Genomic DNA, 10,909 nt, shown 5'->3' with positions numbered 1-10,909 from the left:
AAATACAAAACAAGAAGAAAATTTCCATGTACACAGGAGAACTTGAAAAGAGGATTCAATATAAAACAAAAAAATCCATTTCATGAAAACCTATATAATCTGGGAATACAATTAGTAAAAAATAAGGCAGTCAGCCTCAAGGATCTTACAATCTAAAGAGGGAAACAAATACAGAAAAAGGCAAGAAAATGGGAGGGAAACAGAGCACTAAAGATTTGGGAACATCTTGTTCTGAGAAGTTGAAAGTAGGCAAAGCAGCATACACAAGTAGAGTGAGAAGATGTGAGAGTCCAGCTTCTGACCGCTATAAAAGAAATGTGATGGGAGAATTTGGTAATCTGATCCCCTGGCCCTTCAAATAAGAAAAGCTCAGGAAGGTGGCATCTTTGAGGCATGAATTAACAGCACAGTGGTAAGCTTTAGAAGTTATGAGCTTTCTTGGTGTAAGGGGTTCTCATTCTGTGAAAATGAAACTAGGAAGGCAACTGATGCAGAATGGAGTTGAGAAATGTGAGTTTCATCTGAAACATAACTGCAAGTCAGTTGGAAAACGGAAAGCTCCCCATGAATCACATAGATGGTATTTTTTTAATGTAATTTCCACCAAGAAAACCAAATCCATGCATCTGGTGTTGAATTAATTGACATCAAAGGCTTTGATAAAAAATTTATTTTCTACATCTTTAGGAATTGTGACTATTGAAGAGGCAACTGTTCTAGTCCAATCTCTGCAAGGGCTAATTTCCTAAATGATAGCTGTAGGACCTAAGCCAGAAGCAGAGTCAATGTTCTGGAGATGGGTTGAGGCAGGAGAAAGAGATAAACAGACAGACAGGCAAATAGAGAGTCTTCTATTTTCAGGGCTCCTAGCTTCAAAGTTTCCAGTCTGTCTCCACTGGAATTTGAAGGGAAGTGTTGGTTAAAATGGCAGCAGTTTGAGTTACCTGGCACATTTCATCTACTCTCCCTCAGGGTACCTTGTTCCTTAAGTTAACATTAATTTTATTTTCTTGAAATATTTTTTAAAATTCCAAACTTAAGCCAAAAAGATCATTTTCATAGACAAAGAACTAGGAAAGAAGATTGCATATAAAACAATATAAGGGGAGAATATATGGGGAAAGGAAAAAGAAAAGTATAACTGGGGGTAAAGGAAGAAGAAAAGTATAACTTGGAGAAATTAAGATGGTGAGAATTAAGATGGTCATTTTAACTGTGAGTGTGAATGGGATGAACTCTCCCATAAAACAGAAGCAGAAGACTGGATTAAAAGCCAGAATTCTACAATATGTTGTTTACAAAAATTCACTTCATCTACATTACACTCTTCACTTTACATCTTGCTTCTCAAGATTCTCTGAAATCATCTCATCACTTCTTATAGCACAATAAGATTCCAACATACTCATACTACCATTTGATGGGCACTCTCTTTAATTTGCAATGAAGAGCATTTCCCAAATCACACCTAGTAAGTGGTAGAGCTGGTCATTGAACCCATGCTCTGTACTAATGCTGAATAGATTGATACCTAACATATTTGGACTCTTCACCAAAAGTTGGGAATAGAAAGAGAGCAAATCCATTGAAGATGGTCAGAGTTCCCACAGAAACTAGGAATAGAACCCTTGAAAAGAGATGCATAACTATTATATTTGAAGGAAGATCCTTTGTTACAACATGGAGGAAGAATGAGAAGAGTAGGTAAGTGAAGTGGTGGGGGATAACAGTGAAATGAGTTCTTCTATGAAGGTTTATGGAAAATTATTCACTCATTTCACCTTGTTTCTACCCAGAGTTTCTACCATTATGGCAAGTTTTTAGAGTCTCAAAAGAATTGTTCAACCACTTAGCAATTGCTTCATTAATGATAATCCTCTTAATATTATGAACAGAGCTACAAAAAGATTCCCCACTAAAGGAGATACTTTTCTTTTTTAAGAGGATATATAGTTTTATTTGGATGCCAATATGTATTTCACGTGAATGATCCTATTCATAAGTAATTTCCTATTTCCTTAATTCACTTTGACATGGGAAACACTATTCAATAGCTGTTTATTAAATGCCTAAGATATATGAAGGGATGTTGAGAAATACAAAAATATGGGTCAATATACACTATTTCCCCTGCTCAACAAAAGACTGCCTCTTACCTCTAGGATAGCAGATGAACAACTCAGTTTGAAAATTTCTTCACAAGAAATTTAAATTTCTTCACAACTATCTTTCTAGATTTAGTACACATACCATCTTCTAGTCAAACTGGTATTCTTTTTGTTCCTCCCCAAAAACAATATTTTCCCATCTCCCATTTTTGAACAAACTATCCAATATCTAGTGTCCCCCCTCTCTCCACATGAGTTAGGAAAGGATAAAACTAGGACTTGAATCAGACTAGGAATGAAGCAAGTTCCAAGCTGTGCCTCTCTTGATGCACCATCCTGGTGGCCTCTTATTGTGTTGATGTGGCTTCCTGATCATGAAGGTTGTATAAAAGATCCCACCTCTGAAAATGTGGCTTTTCCAACTAAGTGGATGTCTGAAGATCAGGTTTAAGTCACTACACCCTGCCTTACTGAGCTGACATTTCCAAATGGAGATGAAGGGGATTCGGCTTTAGAAGCTGTGTCACTGTACACCCTTCATATCTTTACTATATTAGAGCAACATAAATCTTTATTAACTATAACTTAATAAGTCATTTAATATCAATATCCAACCTGAACCTTATAGTATCCAGCCATCAAGACTACCTCAAACAGGAACTGAGCCTCCTATGGCAGTGCTTCCACAATCAACAGTTATATCTGAGGACAGGTAGTTATCACAACAATGGCTGAAACTTTCTGCTTAATGTGTCCTTGCCTAATCTATTTTCCATGAGATGGAGATCTTGGCAGAAAAAGTACTGTAGCAGGAATGGCATGAGCAATAGGAAGAGGGACTTTTATGACACCCTCTTTTGAAAAGTGAATAAGTGGAATGCACTTTAAAAAATTATTTTCCTTCATTCTTCTGACCTTTGTGTCTTATTTAATCCTTTAGGGACCTGTATAATATATTAAGTATCTTTATCAGGAGAGAACAAATTACCAGTGAAGAAGGGATTGTGTAGCCAATATAAGGGATCATCTTTCTGTCTCTATCTCTGCCTTTCTTTCTGCCTCTCTCTCCTTCCCTGTCTCTCCATCTTTCGCTCACTCAAGGGTTATGTTCTTTACATTTCCACATTAATTTTTAAAATTACAACATTGTTCTTCTCTGTCTCTCTGTCTCTCTCTTCTTCCCTCTCTGTTTCCCATGTTTCACTAACTCAATATTTTCTTATATTTCCACATTAATTTTTAAAATGACAACATTGTTCTCATTAATTAATGGATTATATATATGTTTCTGCTCAATTTTATTAAGTAGTATTTAATAAACTTTAGAAAACTCTTTTCCTATGTTTTTGCTCATCTCTCTATCAAATCTCTAATCTCAGTATATTAAATAATTAAGATTTCTAGCTAATACTACTTATCAATAGTGCAACAAATAATAGAAAAAAAATTATTTTCAATGAATCACCTTTGAAAAAGATCATAGCCAAAACTGCTATAGCAATTCTGGCTATTAAATTCTGGCAATAATCTCATTCAATTCCTTTGGGATACCAATTAAAGTCTCTTCTCACACTTTTTCATAAGAAAGGTGTCAGATTCAGTTGCCTCGAAACATAAGCTCTCTTAATCCTTTTTCTTTATCCTCTCTTCAAATGTCGCAAATGATAGTCTATCCAGAATGTCAAACTCTCCTCAAATTTTCATTGCAGAATTCCATTGCATCTTAAGATGCAATAATGATATCTATATGCTGTAGAAAGTTCTACCAAAGCTGGTTTCACACTAACATCTAAGGAAATTAAATATGAGACCCATCTACATTTTTAAAAAGATTTCTTTTGAGCTTTATTTCAGAAGAAGAATATAAAAATAAACAGCATATTCTGTTTCTTCTGGTGTTAGGTTTCCCAGAATTGAATCCAAATAATGTGATCCCAAAATCCCTTGGGAAACTGCTGAAATATGGGGTGCACTGCTCCAGTGTTTTGGATCAGGCTCTATTCTCTAATATTTACTTCTGAGTCTGCCTTTTGGACTGATCGTTCCTAGCTATTTAGCCTGAAGGAGGGATTGAGCAAAATACTTCGTCATGACTGGGGTTGGAACAACCATGACGAGGATGTCCATTGCAATGGCTCCCTGGTAGTAATGTCAAGTGGGCACTGACCAAATATTCAGCTTAGTACTCTGTGCAGCATCCCTGACCAATGTCACCACAGCCATGGACCTCCGATTCTCAGTTTAGGACTCTGTGCAGCATCCCTGACCAATGTCACCACAGCCATGGACCTCCGATTCTCAGCTTAGCACTCTGTGCAGCATCCTTGACCAATGTCACCATAGCCATGGACCTCCGATTCTCAGCTTAGCACTCTGTGCAGCATCCTTGACCAATGTCACCATAGCCATGGACCTCCGATTCTCAGCTTAGCACTCTGTGCAGCATCCCTGACCAATGTCACCACAGCCATGAACTTCCCATTCTCAGCTTAGCACTCTGTGCAGCATCCCTGACCCATGTCACCACAGCCATGAACTTCCGATTCTCAGCTTAGGACTCTGTGCAGCATCCCTGACCAATGTCACCACAGCCATGGACCTCCGATTCTCAGCTTAGCACTCTGTGCAGCATCCCTGACCAATGTCACCACAGCCATGGACCTCCGATTCTCAGCTTAGCACTCTGTGCAGCATCCCTGACCCATGTCACCACAGCCATGAACTTCCCATTCTCAGCTTAGTACTCTGTGCAGCATCCCTGACCAATGTCACCACAGCCATGGACCTCCGATTCTCAGCTTAGCACTCTGTGCAGCATCCCTGACCATGGACCTCCGATTCTCAGCTTAGGACTCTGTGCAGCATCCCTGACCATGGACCTCCGATTCTCAGCTTAGGACTCTGTGCAGCATCCCTGACCCATGTCACCACAGCCATGAACTTCCCATTCTCAGCTTAGCACTCTGTGCAGCATCCCTGATCAATGTCACCATAGCCATGGACCTCCGATTCTCAGTTTAGGACTCTGTGCAGCATCCCTGACCAATGTCACCACAGCCATGGACCTCCGATTCTCAGCTTAGCACTCTGTGCAGCATCCCTGACCCATGTCACCACAGCCATGAACTTCCCATTCTCAGCTTAGTACTCTGTGCAGCATCCCTGACAATGTCACCACAGCCATGGACCTCCGATTCTCAACTTAGCACTCTGTGCAGCATCCCTGACCATGGACCTCCGATTCTCAGCTTAGGACTCTGTGCAGCATCCCTGACCCATGTCACCACAGCCATGAACTTCCCATTCTCAGCTTAGCACTCTGTGCAGCATCCCTGACCAATGTCACCACAGCCATGGACCTCCGATTCTCAGCTTAGCATTCTGTGCAGCATCCCTGACCCATGTCACCACAGCCATGAACTTCCCATTCTCAGCTTAGTACTCTGTGCAGCATCCCTGACCAATGTCACCACAGCCATGGACCTCCGATTCTCAGCTTAGCACTCTGTGCAGCATCCCTGACCATGGACCTCCGATTCTCAGCTTAGGACTCTGTGCAGCATCCCTGACCCATGTCACCACAGCCATGGACCTCCGATTCTCAGCTTAGCACTCTGTGCAGCATCCCTGACCAATGTCACCACAGCCATGGACCTCCGATTCTCAGCTTAGCACTCTGTGCAGCATCCCTGACCATGGACCTCCGATTCTCAGCTTAGGACTCTGTGCAGCATCCCTGACCAATGTCACCACAGCCATGGACCTCCGATTCTCAGCTTAGCACTCTGTGCAGCATCCCTGACCAATGTCACCACAGCCATGGACCTCTGATTCAGACTTTGACCCCACACTGGGATAGTAATAAGAGTCTCTAAATTATGGGCTATCCAAAGTAATGGCTGAAATTATTGGATATCTTGGATATCATAACCACATCTATGATTTCAGTGAAAACAAATTATAAATCAAACAAATGCAAGACCAAGAAGCTGAACAAACTTTAAATGATGCTGGATGCAACAGAGTGATTATTTAATATGGTATTTAACAAATTTATTACACAAGTGTCATTATTAATAAGGGCCAAAAGTTAAACTCGAAGAGAAATGGTGCTACTTACAACTACTGATATAAAATTGTTGAATAATTTTCAAAATAATTTCTAACGCTTCAATGTATAGATTATAATTTGGGAAATATAGTTACCTATATATATGAAGACATGAGTTAAAAAATTAAAAACTGATTATCTTCAGAGCTTAGGCAATCTCTCTCAAGGCACAACCCCTTTGTGAAGAACACTAATATTCAAATTCTGTAAGTGAACATGACATGGAGTATATCATTTTCATTTAGCAATAGAAGCCTCTATCTCTATCCATAATAGGCGATTCTGAATGAAGACTAATTATATCCCTTGTGTCATCTCTTTAGTAGCCCTGTAGTCCAGTAAAGGGGAGATTGAGGTTCCAGATACCTAACAATCTCCTGGCCTGACTACCACGCAAGGTTCAACTAAGTCTTGTCTTTATGGAAAGAGAGCTCATAAAGCAGGGGCCCTAAAAGCAGAGCCAAGTAGATGGTTCACTTTAGATTGTAAACTCCATGACATCAGAGACTGGCTTTCTTTTTCTTGCTTATATCTCTTCCCACTTAGCCCAGTGCTGGCAATGTACTGAGTACTTAATAAATGTTGACCGAATTGAATTGAATTATACGTCTTCCAAGACACTGACTTATTCTGGATTTACTCCCTTAAAAAAAGGGAACGCTTGTGGATGACTCAGGATATGGGGGCCATAAGGATACTCAGGTGGGGAATCTGCATTCTCCAAAATCCAAAATATTCAATAAACTTCTAGCTTTCCTTTGGACATGTAAGTAGCTCAATTCTTCTCTCTTACAATCCAGCTTATGAGTTCATTTCACTAAAACTATTCTCTTTAAAGTTACTAATTGCCAGGTCCAGTGGCCTTTTCTCCTTTCTAATTCTCTACTTCTCTGCAACCTTTGACACTGTTAATCACCCTTTCCTGCTTTATACTCTATTTCCTCTAGATTTTCAGGAAATTACACTTTTCTGGTTCTCTCCCTACTTACCTAATTGTATCTTAGCTTCCTTTTATTAGATCCTCATGTAAATCATAAATTCTAATCATGTGTCTCATAAGGTTCTGTCCTGAATCCTTTTCTCTTCTCTCTCTATATTGCTTCACTTAGTGATCTCATTAGCTCTTTTATGGAATTTGTTACCATCTTTATGCTGAATTCTAATCATATGTATCTCAGAAGGTTCTGTCCTGAACCCTTTTCTCTTTTCTCTATATATTGCTTCACTTAGTGATCTCATCGGCTCTTTTATGGAATTAGTTGCCATCTTTATGCTGAATTCTAATCACAAGTATCTCAGAAGGTTCTGTCCTGAACCCTTTTTTCTTTTCTCTATATATTGCTTCACTTAGTGATCTCATCAGCTCTTTTATGGAATTAGTTACCATCTTTATGCTGAGTTCTAATCATGTCTCTCAGAAGGTTCTGTCCTGGACCCTTTTTTTCTTCTCTCTCTATATTGCTTCACTTAGTGATCTCATCAGCTCTTTTATATAATTAGTTACCATCTTTATGCTGAATTCTAATCATAACTATCTCAGAAGGTTCTGTCCTGAACCCTTTTCTCTTCTTTCTTTATATTGCTTCACTTAGTGATCTCATAAACTCTTTTTTTAATTAGTTGCCATCTTTATGTTGATAATTTTCAAATCTACCTTTCCATTGACCTCCAGTCTTGCATCCCCAACTGCCTTTCAGACATCTCCAACTGGATGTCAGTAGATATCTTAAAATCAACATGCTCAGAACTCATCACTTAAACTCTCCCTATGCACTACTTTCTCTATTGCTGTTAAAGGCAGAAACAGCATCCTCCCTGTCTCTCAGACTTATAACCTAGCTGTCACTTTTGACTTCTCACTATCTCAACCCTGCTCCCATCCCATATCCAATCTTTTTCCAAGGTCTGTCAGTGTCATTTTTACAATATCTCTCAAATATTTCCTCTTTTCTCCTCGGACACTGACACTTCTCTGTGTCAGTTCCTTAACATATCCCACATGGATTACTGCAATAGCCTGCTGAGAGGTTTGGCTGACTCTAGTTTTTCAACTTTTCACTCCATTTCACTCCATCCTCCATTCAGATATCAAAGTGATTTTTCTGAAGCACAAATCTGACCATGTTATCTCCCTTACTAAGGAAACTTCAGTGACTCCCTATCACTTCCATGATGAAATGCAAAATACTATATTTTACACTAAAAATCTCATAAGAAAGCTAGGAGACATAATAAGAAGGGAGAGAATCACAGGGATACAGGACAAATAGAGAAAATGCCTAAAGTTGGGAGATAGAGTATTATGTTCAAAGAATAGCAAGCAGATCAACACTACTAAATATCAAAGAACATGGTAGAGTGCACAGTATAAAAAGCAGACTAGAAAGGTAGGAAAGGATAAAAAAGAACTTTAAAAGTCAAAGATAATATTTTAAATTTTATACTGAAACAATATGGAGTTGCTGAGTTAACTCAATAGGAGAGTGATATAATTTCAGACCTGTGTTTTAGCAGGTTCAATATGATAGTTGACTGGATAGTAAACTGAAATATAAGATCAACCAGGAGATTATTGCAATAGTTCAGACATGAGCTGATGGGTCTCTGCACCAGGACAGAGTCAGAGAGAAAATAAACATATATGAGAGATATTATGAAGGTAGAAATGATAGAACTTGACAACTGATTGGATACTGGGGATAAGAGTGGAGGATGTTACATAAATTGTGAGCCTGAGTGACTAGGAATGTGGTAGGACTCCCACACTCCCAATAATAAGGAAAGACATAAAAATGGGAAGGTTTAGAGGGAAAGATAATGAGTTCACTTTTGGACATGTGAAATTTAAGTTATCTGCAAGATACCCAGTTCAAGATGTACAGTAGATTCTCGGAAATTTTAGATTGGAGGTCAGACGAAAGGTTAAGGAAGATAGAAAACTGGGAAGGTTTGGAAGGGAAGATAATGAAATAATAGGGAAGACAGAAAACTGGGAAGTTTGGAGGAGAAGATAATGAAATAATAGGGAAGATAGAAAAATGGGAAGGTTTGGAGGGAAAGATAATGAGTTCAATTTTGGACATGTTAAGTTTGTTATCTGCAGGAAACTGGTTCAAGATGTACAGTAGATTCTTAGAAATTTGAGATTGGAGGTCAGAAGAGAGGTTAGGCTTGGACAAATAAACATGAAAATGATCAGTATAAAGATAAGACCTGAATCTATGGGAGCTTTTACATTTCCTCTGAGTCTTCAGGAACATGAAAAATCTCTAAAGTGATGACAGGCTACCCCTTTTTTTGGCAAGAGATCACTTTAGTCATTCTAAAAAGATTTCCAAAATGTGTCAAGCCCAGAAAAGGAGGAACCATTCTAGGGACTTGCCTTATCCTTTCAGTTATCACCTTTGGATGGTGTGTGAAGTTCAGTCTTTTGCTTCTCTTTTAATTGTTATTTTCAGGTTTCGTCTTCTGTGAAATGCCGTCATACTCCTGGTATGCTCCTTGGCAGCACCTTTGACTCATTGCCCAAGCTTGGAATTTGCTCTCCTTAATAACTCACCTTTCCATTGATGTGATTATGTCCCTTGAAGATTAAGGGTGACTTTTCTATTCTACTCTTTTTCTGTTAATAGCAGACATGGTTTAGAATCTTCATCCCTGAAACTTTCTTGGCACCTTACCAGCTCTGCCACTCCCACTGGTTCACCCACTCAGAGAGAAGACACTATCTTAAGGCCTTAGAACACCTCAACTGTACTGAAGGACTTTTATTTGAGTGTGTGCTGTGGGTGTGGAGAGAGTGCTTCTCTCTATGCTTCCAGTTTCTTACAGGACTTTGTTTATAAGAGGCTCCAAAAAACTACATGAATAAGACACATCCTGGGTCGCAACTTGGACCAAGAGTTCAGTAATAGTGATTTTTCAATTAGCATCAAAATTCTATGTGGTCCTCTATATATATATTATATATAACATATATATATATTATATATATATATTTCAACTGAGGATCAAGGAATAGAAGAAAAAGTACTAAACTCACCATCAGGAGCCTCCTTTCTATTCAATAACTTTGCTGGTAACATGCTGTAGACAAACCACCAAGCCTCTTTAATTCTCAATTTATTCATTCAAAAAATGAAGGGATTGGACTAAATGAACTATCAGATTATTTCTAACATTATATGTTCCATAACTTAATGGATGAAAAATATTTATTAAGCATTTACTATGTGACACTATTCTAACTTCTGGAGAGGTTCTGTTTATTCTTTTTGTTACCCCTTTGTTTTTGTTTTGGGGGTTTTTTTGCCAAAAGTTGGTCATTTCTTTTTCCAGTTCATTTTATAGATGAGGAGCTGAAGCAAATAGGTTTAAATGATTTGCCCAGAGTTACATAACTAGGAATTAATTGTCTGAGGTGAGATTTAAACTTAGGGAGAGGAGGAGTCTTCCTGACTCTGGATCTACTGCACCACCAAGCCCCCTAAACTCTAGCGATACCAATACAAACCTTAAGGCAACTCCTTCCTTTAAGGATCTTAATGTCTAATAGAAAAAGGCAACACAAAGAAGGGTAGCTCTGGAGAAATGTTACATTCAGGAATATTATAGGGATAATGAGTGGAGTTATGGGACAATCCTACTAATGTTTACTTTTCAAGAATAGATTTGATTATTGCTCCCAGAG

Source organism: Antechinus flavipes, chromosome 6 (assembly GCF_016432865.1).
Source record: "Antechinus flavipes isolate AdamAnt ecotype Samford, QLD, Australia chromosome 6, AdamAnt_v2, whole genome shotgun sequence".
Classification (NCBI taxonomy): Eukaryota; Metazoa; Chordata; class Mammalia; order Dasyuromorphia; family Dasyuridae; genus Antechinus; species Antechinus flavipes.
Note: the sequence above shows the minus strand (reverse complement) of the source record.